Below are 12,430 nucleotides of genomic sequence, written 5' to 3' on the forward strand. Positions count from 1 at the left end.
AAAAAATAATACAATACAATACAATACAATACAATACAATACAATACAATACAATACAATACAATACAATACAATACAATATAAAATAAAAAAAAATAGAGCCTCTGACATGAGTTCCACCAGAAAACTACCAATAGCCTATAAATTATTACAAGAAAAATCAACATTTCCCATTCTTCTTTCTTCCAAGTAGCCACATTGCATTTATTTTTAAGAAATACAACTTCTAGAACATTACTATTCTGTCCACTTCAATTTATATCTTTACCCTGCCTTTTTGCTTCTCTGTTCTTCAATATTTGCTTGTCAGCCTGTCTTAGGCACAAATAAAACCTGAATTATGAGCATAACATGAAATTCACAGCTGTGAAGTTAGATATGAGTAATATTTGAAGCAAATATATAGTCAACAGATATGATGGTGCATTTTTAGGAAAACTGACCTCTTGCCAACTCGGATGGCAATAGTCAGAACACAGACGAGAGAAGAAGCAAGAAAATATACATAGTGTTTGTAAGTCTGTAAAGCACTTTGAGATATTTTGGCCATATCACTAATAGTTGTGTGACACTTGACAAATTGTATAATCTCTCTGTGCCTCCATATTGTTTCTTTATTTTTAACCCATATCGGTGATGTGAAAGCTATGTGTCTGTAGGGATAAGAAGATAATTGCTTTTCTTCATCCATCCCAAGGGTTATGGCTGATATTCCTATAACAAAAGATAGGTTTGCAAAAGACAGTCATAACAGATTTCTTTCATAAAGTTTTATTTGGCATGGGAGCCTTTAGAAATGAAGGCCCAAAGACCGAGGGAAAACTTTGTATTTTTATGCTAAGTCTAATATAAAGAAGCTGATAATTGTGCAGAAATGTGCTTGGACAAGAAGAGTATGATCTAGTGGTGAAAAAACTGAGCGGGGGAACACAGCAAGACCTTGGTCTCTCTGTGGGGCATGTCTTCTCCTGGGTATGGAGCAGGCCCCTCTGCAATGAGGCACTCATAACTTACTTTCAGACACAGTAGGTCAGAGAGTGACCTTTCTTGATTTTATGGCTTGCTTTTTGAAGAGGAGTTCTAGTTTCTATGACCTCTCTTGGGGGAGAAATGGAGGGAGGAGAGAGAAGAATAGAAGAAGGTCACAGAGAACTTCATACTTCTGAGGCTTTTCCAATCTCCGGTTCAAAGTACTCAGCCTGCCAAGCACGCTACTTTAGGGCATCGTGTTCTGAGCCTAGACAATCCCTACAGCCCATTCAGGCATCTCTCTGTTCAGGACCATCTAAACCAGTGAGGCTTGCCACCCCCATTCTACTTCAACTTGAGTAATTGTTGTAGCTTGGAAATCTGCATCATATTTTATTTGAACCAAGGATTACTAAGTCTAATAATCATTTGAGATCTAGGGATCTAGATCAACCATAAAAGTTATAAAAGTAATGTCCTATGAATGTGACGTTTTCTTTTCTTCAGGTAGTTTTAGATGAAGACATTCAAGGCATATAAATATCTCCATATTCTGAGAAGTATTCAAGAAGAAATGCTTCATTATGGCTTGCGGACTGTAATTCTTAGTCCCACCTTCATTCTAAGTTTCTCTCTGGAGGATTTAATTCAGCCTCACTAACAACCAAAGAAAAGAATTACCATTCATGTACAACACCATTGTTCCTTCTATCAGATAATAAAATATTATAAAGAGTAGTTGTTTTAAGATTGTATACATGCAGCAACTTCTTATCCTTCCAAAGAAGTTAGGACAGATTTGTGAGAAAGAAAGCAAATTGGAAATAAACATCAAATGCTAAGAGTTTCTGTTCTTTGATATAGTAATTTTGCTTCTACAAATCAGGCCTAAAATAATCCAATTACTAAAATTATTGTCTATTTGGATTTGAATATGATGAAAAAAATTAAAATTATTTGTCTAACTACATAATCTTTTCTGTAGTATTTTTCCAGAAAGTATTTCAAAACCAACATCAATAAGGGGTGAGTATATTAATGGCACTGCAGACATGCATATATTGAGATATGATATAGGCATTAAAAACAGGTTTTTAAGATTGTTAATAACATAGGAGACACTTGTGATAAAACGTTAATTATAAGAATACACAGAAAAAGTTTAATAGAAATGCTACAAAATATTAAGAGTGGCTAAGAGCAGTGTATATATGTAATATTTTTATATTTTAGATATGTTCTATATTTTTCCAAAGAACGAATATTATATGCATTATTAACAAAAGAATATTATATCAAAAGTTGACCAATTTTATATTTAGTGAAGGAAAAAATTGTATTATTATATATTTGTAAATGATTGTACATAAAGATATATTGAGACTGCATCCACTCCTACAATTCAAAGTGAAGAGTGTTGCCAATATTCTTTATGTTATCTTCATTATCAGTATGATGCAAATCACTCTTACTTTCAGCAATTCGTTACTTCACGTTAAAGTTGGTGTTTCACCTCACATTAACTAAGGAATCCAGATTTAGTTTCCCCATAGCTAGGTCTAATGAGGATCAACTATTTGCCAAACTGTTGTCAAAGGCCAAAAAAATAAATAAACAAATAAAAAGGCCAGACACTAGTTAAAGTGGTAAAGATAAATTTTAATCAGTTATAACGATCACAATAGGGGAAAAAGTCCAGCATGAACTGAATTCAACTTCAATTTGTACAGAGGTTGCTGAGTATTTTAAAGAAGAATGAGGAAGTCTGTGGAGGAGGCTGGGTGGGGAAGGCTCAGCAGAATCAGGAAAGTAAAAAATTGTCATGGGTTAATCAGTGTAAATGCAATTAGGCCTGCTGTATCTACTAACAGACAATTATCAAAGTTATTGATAATAAAAGTGGATTCTATTCTAATATGAATATGATAATATGAAGATACATAGTTAGGATTCTATCATCCTACAGCAACTGGAGACAAAGCCTGCTCCTTACCGATGGCTGCACTTCAAAGGGATGGCTTTCAGGTCCTCTGAGGAAGACCTCCTGAGTTTGGGAAGATACAGATACATCTCAAAGGGGCAAGGGAGGAATTCATAGTTGCAAGCCCTTTTTAGTAAATGCTCTTAGAAAGAGTGGCTAGGGATCTATGATCAGGTGTTGACTAGAACCAACAGTACATGCTTTTGGCAGCCTTGAGTTTTCTTAGGCAAGAAATTTAGGAGGACCAGGACCTTTCTAGGAATATGGCCTTGAGATATTAGAAACTATTGATGTGTCTACATTGTCTGGGGTATATACCCTGAGGTTTGTTGTTGTGCACCAGGAAAATTTAGGACACAGACACACAGGAGGAGTTTAGGAGCAGAGGTTTAATAGGTAGAAGACAAGAGAAAGAGAAACAGCTTCTTCCATAGAGGAAGGAGTCTCCAAGCAGAAAGGACCAGCTGGTGGCTCATGCACTAAATTTTATAGTCCGGTTTGAGGAGGTGGTGTCTGATTTGCATAGGGTTGATAGATTGGTTTGATCAGATATGACGTTTACATAGTGCGTGGGGAAGGCTGATCACTTCACCCTAATCTTCTTATGCAAATGGGCTTTCCAGTTCCATGCCATCTTGTCTGCTCCTTACAGTACACATGGCTAGCAGAAAGGGTAGAGCTGCCATCTTGAAAATGTCTAACCCTTAGTTCCTGCCAGCATTCGCCAGTGCAAGCTCCCAGCTTGCTTGTCTATGTCTCTAGCTCAACTTTACAGGCTGCTCTTTATTAGAAAATGATTTGGGGCTGCTTTTCATTAAAAAGAAAAGCCTTACTGAGGACTCCTGCACCCTTGCTATCTGCCTAAGTGATTTCTTCTAAATCCCTATATCACTATTTTAATGTTTGTTTAAGTTTATAGGCCAAGATTGAGGGCCAGTGAAGAAGAGCTCAGAGGAGCCTGGGTAGAGTTTAGTCAAGGGCAGAATTTTTGTCAGTATTAACATCTTCAAAGTGGAATCTGGTGGCCTCAAGTACAACTACACAAGAAAGAAGAAAGTACTTGCAATTTAGAAAGTTTATCTGCTTACCTTGCCTTCATATCTAGCAGCACTTTTCTTTTTCAGCTCCCAATGAACTTGAATATGTGCTAATTGATTAATTTTAGAACTTGAATATGATCCCTTTAAGTAAAGTTATTGTTACTCTATGTTTTTACTAGAGAAGCCCAGATGAAGTACTTAAAGCAATCAATAATACCTATGAAGTACATCTTTAAAGTATAACAATGTGAGGGTAATATTATAAGTCAGTTTTAGGAAAATGTCAAAACTTTAACTCACATTTCTCTGCATAATTAATCTATTGTATTCAATTCAACAAGCATTTATTGAGGGTCTGCTTATAACAGGCAATGTGCTTCCTAACTCATTCACTGCTCGACTAGACAAGCTCTTTCTTGTGACTAAGATATTGACTAAAAATGAATGTTTTAGAGGAAAATTTTTCAGGAGTCCTTTACAAATGAAATTAGTAGTGGGAATAGACTTCGTCCTGCTCTTTTGTGTGAATATTCACATACTAGGCTACGGTGCCTTAGCTGTATTAACAACAACAAAAAAAAGTCAGAGATTGACCAAGCTAGGATAAAAGCATGCCTACCTCAACAACTCTCTAGAAGTATAACATTCTCAAAGGAAACATACTACTGTGTTTAACTGCAAGGTATTTGCAGTCAGGAAAACCAAGCTTTGATTCTCAATTGTTCTCTAGATGTGTGGCCATGGTTGGACAAGTTGCTAGGATTCTGTGGAACTCCATTCTATCTGTAAATTCAGGATAATAACTTCTTTTTTAAAAAAAACTTTCTTGTTTTGAGACAGGGTCTTGCTCTGTTGCCCAGGCTGGAGTGCAATGGCACAATCTTGTCTCACTGCAACCTCCACCTCCTGGGCTCAAACGATCCTCCTGTCTCAGCTTCCCAAGTAGCTAGGACTACAGGCATGTGCCACCATTTTCATATTTTTTGTAGAAACAGAGTTTTGCCTTGTGGCCCAGGCTGGTCTCCAACTCCTGGACTCAATCAATCTGCCCACCTCAGCCTCCCAATGTAGTGGGATTACAGGCGTAAGCCACTGCACCCAGCCAAGGATAACGACTTCTACCACATAGGATGTTGCACTGAAGTTAGATGAGCTAATGTAGGTACAATTCCTGATATATAATAATTTCTCAGTAAAGGCTCTTTTTCTCTTATTAATAGGTTTCTGTGCGAGCCTTGAATTAGAAGCACATTATAAGGTAGAACTGATAGAACTGAACAATTCATATAAATATGTGAAATCAGAGTAATGCACTAAGTGTTAAAGTGGAAAATAAAACATGACAGAATCACAAGTTAGTTTAAATATTCCTCTACCTGAAGAAACCCCAGAAAGATCACAATGAAGGTAATACAATTAGCCCTCCACATCCATGGGGTTCTGTGGTTCTGCAACCAACTTTGGATTAAAAATATTCAAAAACAAGAAAACAATAAAAAAACACAAAAAATACAGTATAACAGCTATTTACTTAGCATTTATGTTGTATTAGGTGTTATAATTAATCTATAGAAGATTTAAAGTATACAGGAAGATGTGCGTAGGTTATATGCAAATACTAGACCATTTCATATCTAGGACTTGAGCATCTAAAGATGTGGGTATCTGTGGGGGTCCTGGAGCCAATCTCCTATGGCTACTGAGGGAAGACTGTACTTGAGTTCAGCCTCAAACAGTAGATATACGGTTCCGAGGTAAATTAGAAGAAAAGCTTAAATGCAAGGATCATCACATCCAAAGGCAGGGGCTAAAAGGGCATTCAGTGTGGTTGGGGCAGAGATTTGGTTGAGGGGGGAATATGTTGGGGAGATTGAAGCTTAGTTGGCGTACATTTGGCAAATACTAATATGAAATTGTGAAGTTATCCTTTGGATAGCAGGCACCCAGATGAAGGATTACTATATGCACATTTGTTTTTTAGGATGCTGGCTCTGGCATTTATCTGAAAAGAATACAAATCCTTCTTTTTATCTCAAGAGCCATACATATTGAGTAAGTTTGTCAATTACATAAACACAGAGTTTTTTTTTTTTTCAAATTTTATACATTAGCAATGAAAAAGGAGAATCTTTTAAATTATATATTTGAGGTTAAAAAAACCCAGCCTTAACTTGGGGCCTACAGAAAGTGCAAGCTCTGTCTCACATGTTTGGTCATGTAATGCACAGTTCTGCAGCTGAGGATTTCTGCTACATATATATTTGTGTCTGTAGAGAAAGAAGCAACACACACAAAAGTCGTGCTCAATGCTGAGAGAATCTATCCCCTGGTAGGGAGGCGAGCAACTGTGCCATTGATACACAGAGGGTTTCAATTGGAGAAGAGCCTTCTACTTTTGCTTGAGTTCTAAAGAAGCTGCATTGGACATTTGGATACTATCTGAGGAGCACACCTCCATTTCAATTGTCCTTTTATGATTTACCAAAATAAGCTGGTGAGTATATGGCCGTACTGCCCTGTGTTTCTATGTTATCAAGTTTATTTTTCTCACATAAATATAGGGATCTTTTCTACCTTTCAGAGTTCTTAAATCTATTAGGATAAATTGCCTTTTTTTTTTTTTTTTTTTGGAAATGAAAGGCCTCACATATTTATTACTGAACCCAGCCAACCAACGCGTTCATAACAGGTTCAGAGAGGAAAACATGTCGAACTCTCCAGATAGTGGTGACATTTTCAGCTTGATATGGTAACATGATCATGACCTTCAGACAGCATAAGTATGTGTGCTATCTCATGTTCAATTCCTTATAGACCCAGCTTCGTTCTTCTCCAATGTCTCCTTTTGGAGTTGTATCTGATTTTATTTCTAGTTTTCATCCGAATCCACTGGGGAATGGGATGATTTTGCTTTTGTTTCTTGGCCAGGAATCACTTAATCCTGAAAGTCTTGTGAGAAGACATGGCGAGAAGTGGAGTCAAGAACACACCACGGTGGCAGAGAAAGGAAAAGAGCAGGATAAATAGCTTTGTAAACCTACTACACAGAGAAGGTTGCCTTGATGATTCTCATCAAAGCTATTAGAAAATTTATTTTAAACATATAAATTGTCAGAAGATAATGTTCCACACACTGCAGGTCTAATAGTCACTACCCAAATGTAAGATAATTAAAAGGAATGATTTGTTGTATTCTATTTAACAATGTAAGCTACCAGTGAGAACTAGTGACAAGATGATAGCCTCACCATGTCCAGATTCAAACTCCTGATATATCTGCCACTCACAGGAAATGCAACTTTACTCCTGTTGCTTTTACTTCTGTTGAGACCATTATCCTCCTAGATATCTGACTTTTCAACCTCAAAAGTGTGTTTAAATTCCTCTCTCTTTTTTCCCTTCAAAATCTCGTTAGTCATGATGAGTTGTAGACTTACTACTTCTAAAATATCTCTGATATTTTAGATATCTCCGATATCCCTTCTGTTTTATTCTCACTGCCACCTCATTCGTTTAAATCCTATTACCTTATCCGGACTATTCCTGTAACTTCTAAATTGGCCTATTTGCTTCCAGGCTGTCTCTTCCCAAGCCAAACCACACACCGTTGCCATAGGAACCTTCCTAAGGAACAGCTCTAATCACTTTATTCTCTGATCAAACGCCTTCAGTGGGCTCTGCTTTGCCTACAGGATAGCTCAGCATAACATACCAGATTATCCAAAAATTGTTTTCAAACTCTTCCACTAAACCTTCTTATTCACCATCACCTGTCATCACCTGGAACTTGCCATTGGTCTAACAATCATAGACAGCATCTTGAGATTTTTTGGTTTCCATGATGCATATCCATAGGTAACAATAATGATTCCCTCTTAAGTTGCCATAGGATTTGCTTCTGAATATTGCTGCACTTTATGTGTTCTAGCTTGCATTACAAACGCACACACACGTACACATATAGCATATATGCATACACACACACATATACATATTTATGTAAATTTGTGTTACATTATCCATCAATAGGTTTCAAAGTTTTGTTCAAGGGAAACCTAGGATCTAGTCAGATGCAAGAAGGATTACTATAAGAGCACGTAGAGGCCTGGAGAGGACGGATGATAGCATGGCTCTTAACCTCCCATACTCTCCCTCCACCAAAATAGCTCTTATTTTATTATTATTATTATTTTTAAATAGTATCATCTGGAATTCAATTTTATTTTTAATGGCTTTTTAAAATTTGTGAACGTTGTCTTCCAAGTTTAAGAGGTTTCCTACATGCACCTTCTGGATACCCATACTGACTAGAGATCTGAAACAGAATGTCTCAGGATACTCCAAAATCGAATTTCACCATGAAACAACTATCTTCCCCAAGATCTTCAGATCAAGCATCCAAGTAGATACGTTGGCCTCTTCCCAAGACTTTTTGATCATGGCACCCATACTACAAGCCTCTGACTATGACAGCCATTTTTATCTTTTTCTGTTCTTTACATTGTCATCTCTTCCCCTCTCTCTTCCTCTAAAATTTTTCATTGCTAAAATGATGTTTTAATGTTTCTTCTCCCAATCTCTGTTCTCTAAGCAGATCAAGAAAGTGAACACAACTCTATGGATTTCAAGCCAGCCTTATCGATAAACTCCAGAACGGATAGGATTTATTCTCCTAGATGATCCCAGGTGGGGCAGGATTTTGTCTAAGAAGCGTCATTCCAAATCTTCTGATAATTCTTATGTTAATGAAATTGCCTTCGCAAAATTATGACTGAGATAGTGAAAGAGATTTAACTTGATCGACACTATCTTGTTTCTAACTTCCAAGCTGTTCTTGTTTATTCCTCTGCGTAGGCTGAACTAACTTTGGGAGAAACTCAGTTTATAGTTTAAAGTTTAAAACAAAGATGATAACAGCCCTTTCCCAAAGCAGGCCTTTTTCTTGCCTGGGGACTAGGTTGCCTTTTCAGGACTAATATTAGCCAAAAGATTAGAAATTATGGTTTAGGAGTCATGAAGCTGGAGGCTACAAGATTCTGACCCTTTCTAAACTACTCCTAAGGTGACTGCTTGAGATAGTTTGAAGATCCTGCACTTGATGGATCAGCTGGCACCACCCAGTTGGATTAACTGGCTCATCTGATCTTGCGGCCCCCACCCAGGAACTGACTCAGCCCAAGAAGACAGCTTTGACTCTCTTATGATTTTGTCTCTGACCAGTCAGCGCTCCTGGCTCACTGGCCTCCCCCAACCCATCAAGTTGTCCTTAAAAACTTTGCTCCCCAAATGCTTGGGGAGACTGATTTGAGTAATAATAAAACTCTAGTCTCCTGCACAGCCAGATCTATGTGAATTACTCTTTCTCTATTGCAGTTCCCCTGTCTTGAGAAATTGGCTCTGTCTAGGCAGCAGGCAAGATGAACCCCCTGGGAGGTTACATTAACGCTTGTTTTTTCCATAGTTGACTGTACTTTCTCTGGATTCATAAATGCTTCAGAACAGCTACTAACTCAACAAATGATTGAAGTTTAACTACAAAGACAAAAGTCACAAGAAGTCCTGATGGAAGTGCTCAGAAAACAATACCCCACAGTATGGAGCTTTGGCACTTTGAACTAAAGAAAATTAAAGGCCTTAGAAGCAGCTTTAGAACCAGGACTTTCTGACCTGTTTCTCCCCACAAGCATACGGTGGAACTCTCTCTCTCATTGAAGTTTTCTATCTGAAGCTCTTCCATTAGGAACACAATTGCCTTTCCTTCCCTCCCTGAAATTTCATTAGCCAGAGAAGATTGAACTTATATCACAGGAAGACAGAGGAATGTCACCACGCCTAGACAGACTTTGTCACAAGCTATTGTCTGTTCCTTGGGCCCATTCAACTCTCCTAAAAATCATTTCCTACCCTTCAAAATTGCCCCATGTCCCCCTCCCCTGAGGAAGAAAGTTGTATAAGAATCTGAAGTTCATTGGATTATTAGGTAAACACTCCCTGTGATTCCCCCATACAGGTAATAAACTTGCCTTTTTCTTTTATTAATCTATTGTCAGTTTATTTCAGCAGATTCAAACCTTCATAAGGAGATGGAAAATTCCCTTTGCTCCAGTGGTAGTCATGCCCAATGAGACTTTAGCAGATGAAAGTGATATAGCTATCTTAGCGGACAGAACAAAGCAACAATTTCTCTGTTGACTAAGCAGAAAGCACATAGGAGATATTGAAACACTAAAAATTTCTACTGTAGTCCTAGCATTATGTTGCCCCCCTGCGATGGTTTCCTTACCACCCTTTTTTGTAAAGGATCTCAGCCCCTGCAGCAGCTCCTCCTCAGCCTTCATACTAAACCCAAACAGCCCAAACCAACAGTTGCTAAAATACAAGAGTAATTTCTCCCTGTTCCAAGAACCATTTTGACCAACTGTTCCTGAAATTAGCTGAACTTCAGCTTATCTCTCCGGCTACGTTTCTGTAAAAACTCCCCCTTTTCTTCCCAAGGTAGACACTGCTTTAGGGATCTTCTCATGCTACAGCATTCCAAATAAAAGCCTGGGTTTAATGTGCCTGGTTGATTTTCTTACATGTTATCTTTCTCAAATCACATAGAAAGTTACTGGCCAAGGGCCACATGTGGTGGCTGATGCCTATAATCCCAGCACTTTAGGAGGCTGAGGTGGGTGGATCACCTGAGCTCAGGAGTTCAAGACCACAGAAGCCTGGGCAGCATGGTGAAACCCCATTTCTACCAAAAATACAAAAAAGTAGCCAGGCATAATGGCACACATGTGTGGTTCCGCTGCTTGGGAGGCCGAGGTGGTAGGATCGCTTGAGCCCGGAAGGCAGAGGTTGCAGTGAGCTGAAATCCCACCACTGCACTCCAGCATGGGTGACAAAGCAAGACTCTGTCTCACAAAAAAAAAAAAAAAAAAAAAGGAACTGGCAGAGCCCCAACTGACAGGCATATTTTCTGTTGACCAAAATACGGTTCTTACTGATATTTGATACTGACTCATAGTCACAACTGCCATATGAAAAGAGAGAGATCATTTTTTTTCCTGGCAATATGTGATGGTGGAAGATACTTAGTGTGGTGTCCTGATAAGATAAGTAAGCAACAATGAGGAGGGAACCCCAGGGAGGGAGAACCATTGTTCTGAGAGAACAGCTAATCACAGACAACCTGTTGGCAAGACATCCTGTTCCCAAATGCCTTGCTTGGCAAGTAGCCCCAGCAGCAGGACCTCATTCTGCAGGTGGCCCCTCCAGCATAACCCTATAAAACTTCCCTCCAGCCCCCACCTCTTGGTGGACAGACTTCTCTCTGCTGCACTGCCCATTGCTTTCTTGCAATCTTTGTACTTTCTCTAATAAATCTGCCTTTCCTTACCCATGACTGTCTGTCTTGGTAAATTCTTCTACCTCCCACGACACCGGCTACAGCCAGTTGCACTCACAGCACTTAGGAAAATAAAAAAATCAAGGCTGACACTCTGGACACCAATATGTAATGAAGTGTTCTTCTTACAAGAGCTTATGAAATAAATAGAAATGTAACAACAATTTTTATTAAGCAAGATATAAAAACTTCACCATAGGCTGTTCCTGTTTTCATTCATGGAAGATAAATACTATCCCTCATTTAAGAGCTTTCTGTGTAGGAATTCTTCTTCCTCATTTTTTCATGAATAAAGATAAGGATGTCCTTAGCATCCAAAATCAGTCAAAAAAAAAAAAATGACATTTCATGTCCTGGTTAGACCACTCTGGCACCTTGCTGGAATGGTCACTTGCTTCTCCCAACTGGATCTCAAGTCCAGACCCCTTTGTTGTCGACCCCCTTCCCGGCCACCCCCACCACAATCACTTAATAAGAAATACCAGCTGCAGAGCTCAGAACTGCTATGACAATTAAAGCTTCCCACCTCCATGAAAACTGTTGAAAATGGGGCAGAACAAAAAGGAGTGTGACAGAATTTCTCTATACTGTTTGATGCATTGCTTCCAATGTAGAGAGACCTTTAATTGGTTCTCTGGCTTTTGGTTCCATCCTGTTGTAAACAAAGAATCAAAGTATAGTAAGGTTCAAAGAAGTGGGGAGCGCTGAATTTGGCAGATGGCACAAGACATGGTTAGAAAGAAAGCATCCTCAGAGTAGATGAGAATGATGCTGAGCCTTGGCAAATTGCAAGGAACGCGTAGTTAAGCAGAGCAACTTTTCAGTCAGATTTAGAGTATAACTAACTCTGGAATGACGAGACACACAAAAAGATAAATGCTATTTATCACCACTGCTCACAATGAGGAATCAGTAAGCAGCCATAACAGATGCTGTGCTACCCAGAGCCCCTCCTTAGGACCGAGGTGCTCACTCTCCAGCTGCAAAGACTCGTGTCTGAGTCTCTCTCCAGGCAATGCTCTCAGGTCAAAAGGCAGCTGCCTTGCT

General features: G+C 38.7%; 1 pseudogene; it reads right to left on the reverse strand.

The window, feature by feature from the left end:
* Positions 1-6,798: 6,798 nt before the first annotated feature.
* LOC116457957 (large ribosomal subunit protein eL39-like) lies at positions 6,799-6,954 on the reverse strand (annotated as a pseudogene).
* Positions 6,955-12,430: the final 5,476 nt, after the last annotated feature.

The sequence above is a fragment of the Hylobates moloch genome, unplaced genomic scaffold (assembly GCF_009828535.3).
Source record: "Hylobates moloch isolate HMO894 unplaced genomic scaffold, HMol_V3 SCAFFOLD_18, whole genome shotgun sequence".
Lineage (NCBI taxonomy): Eukaryota > Metazoa > Chordata > Mammalia > Primates > Hylobatidae > Hylobates > Hylobates moloch.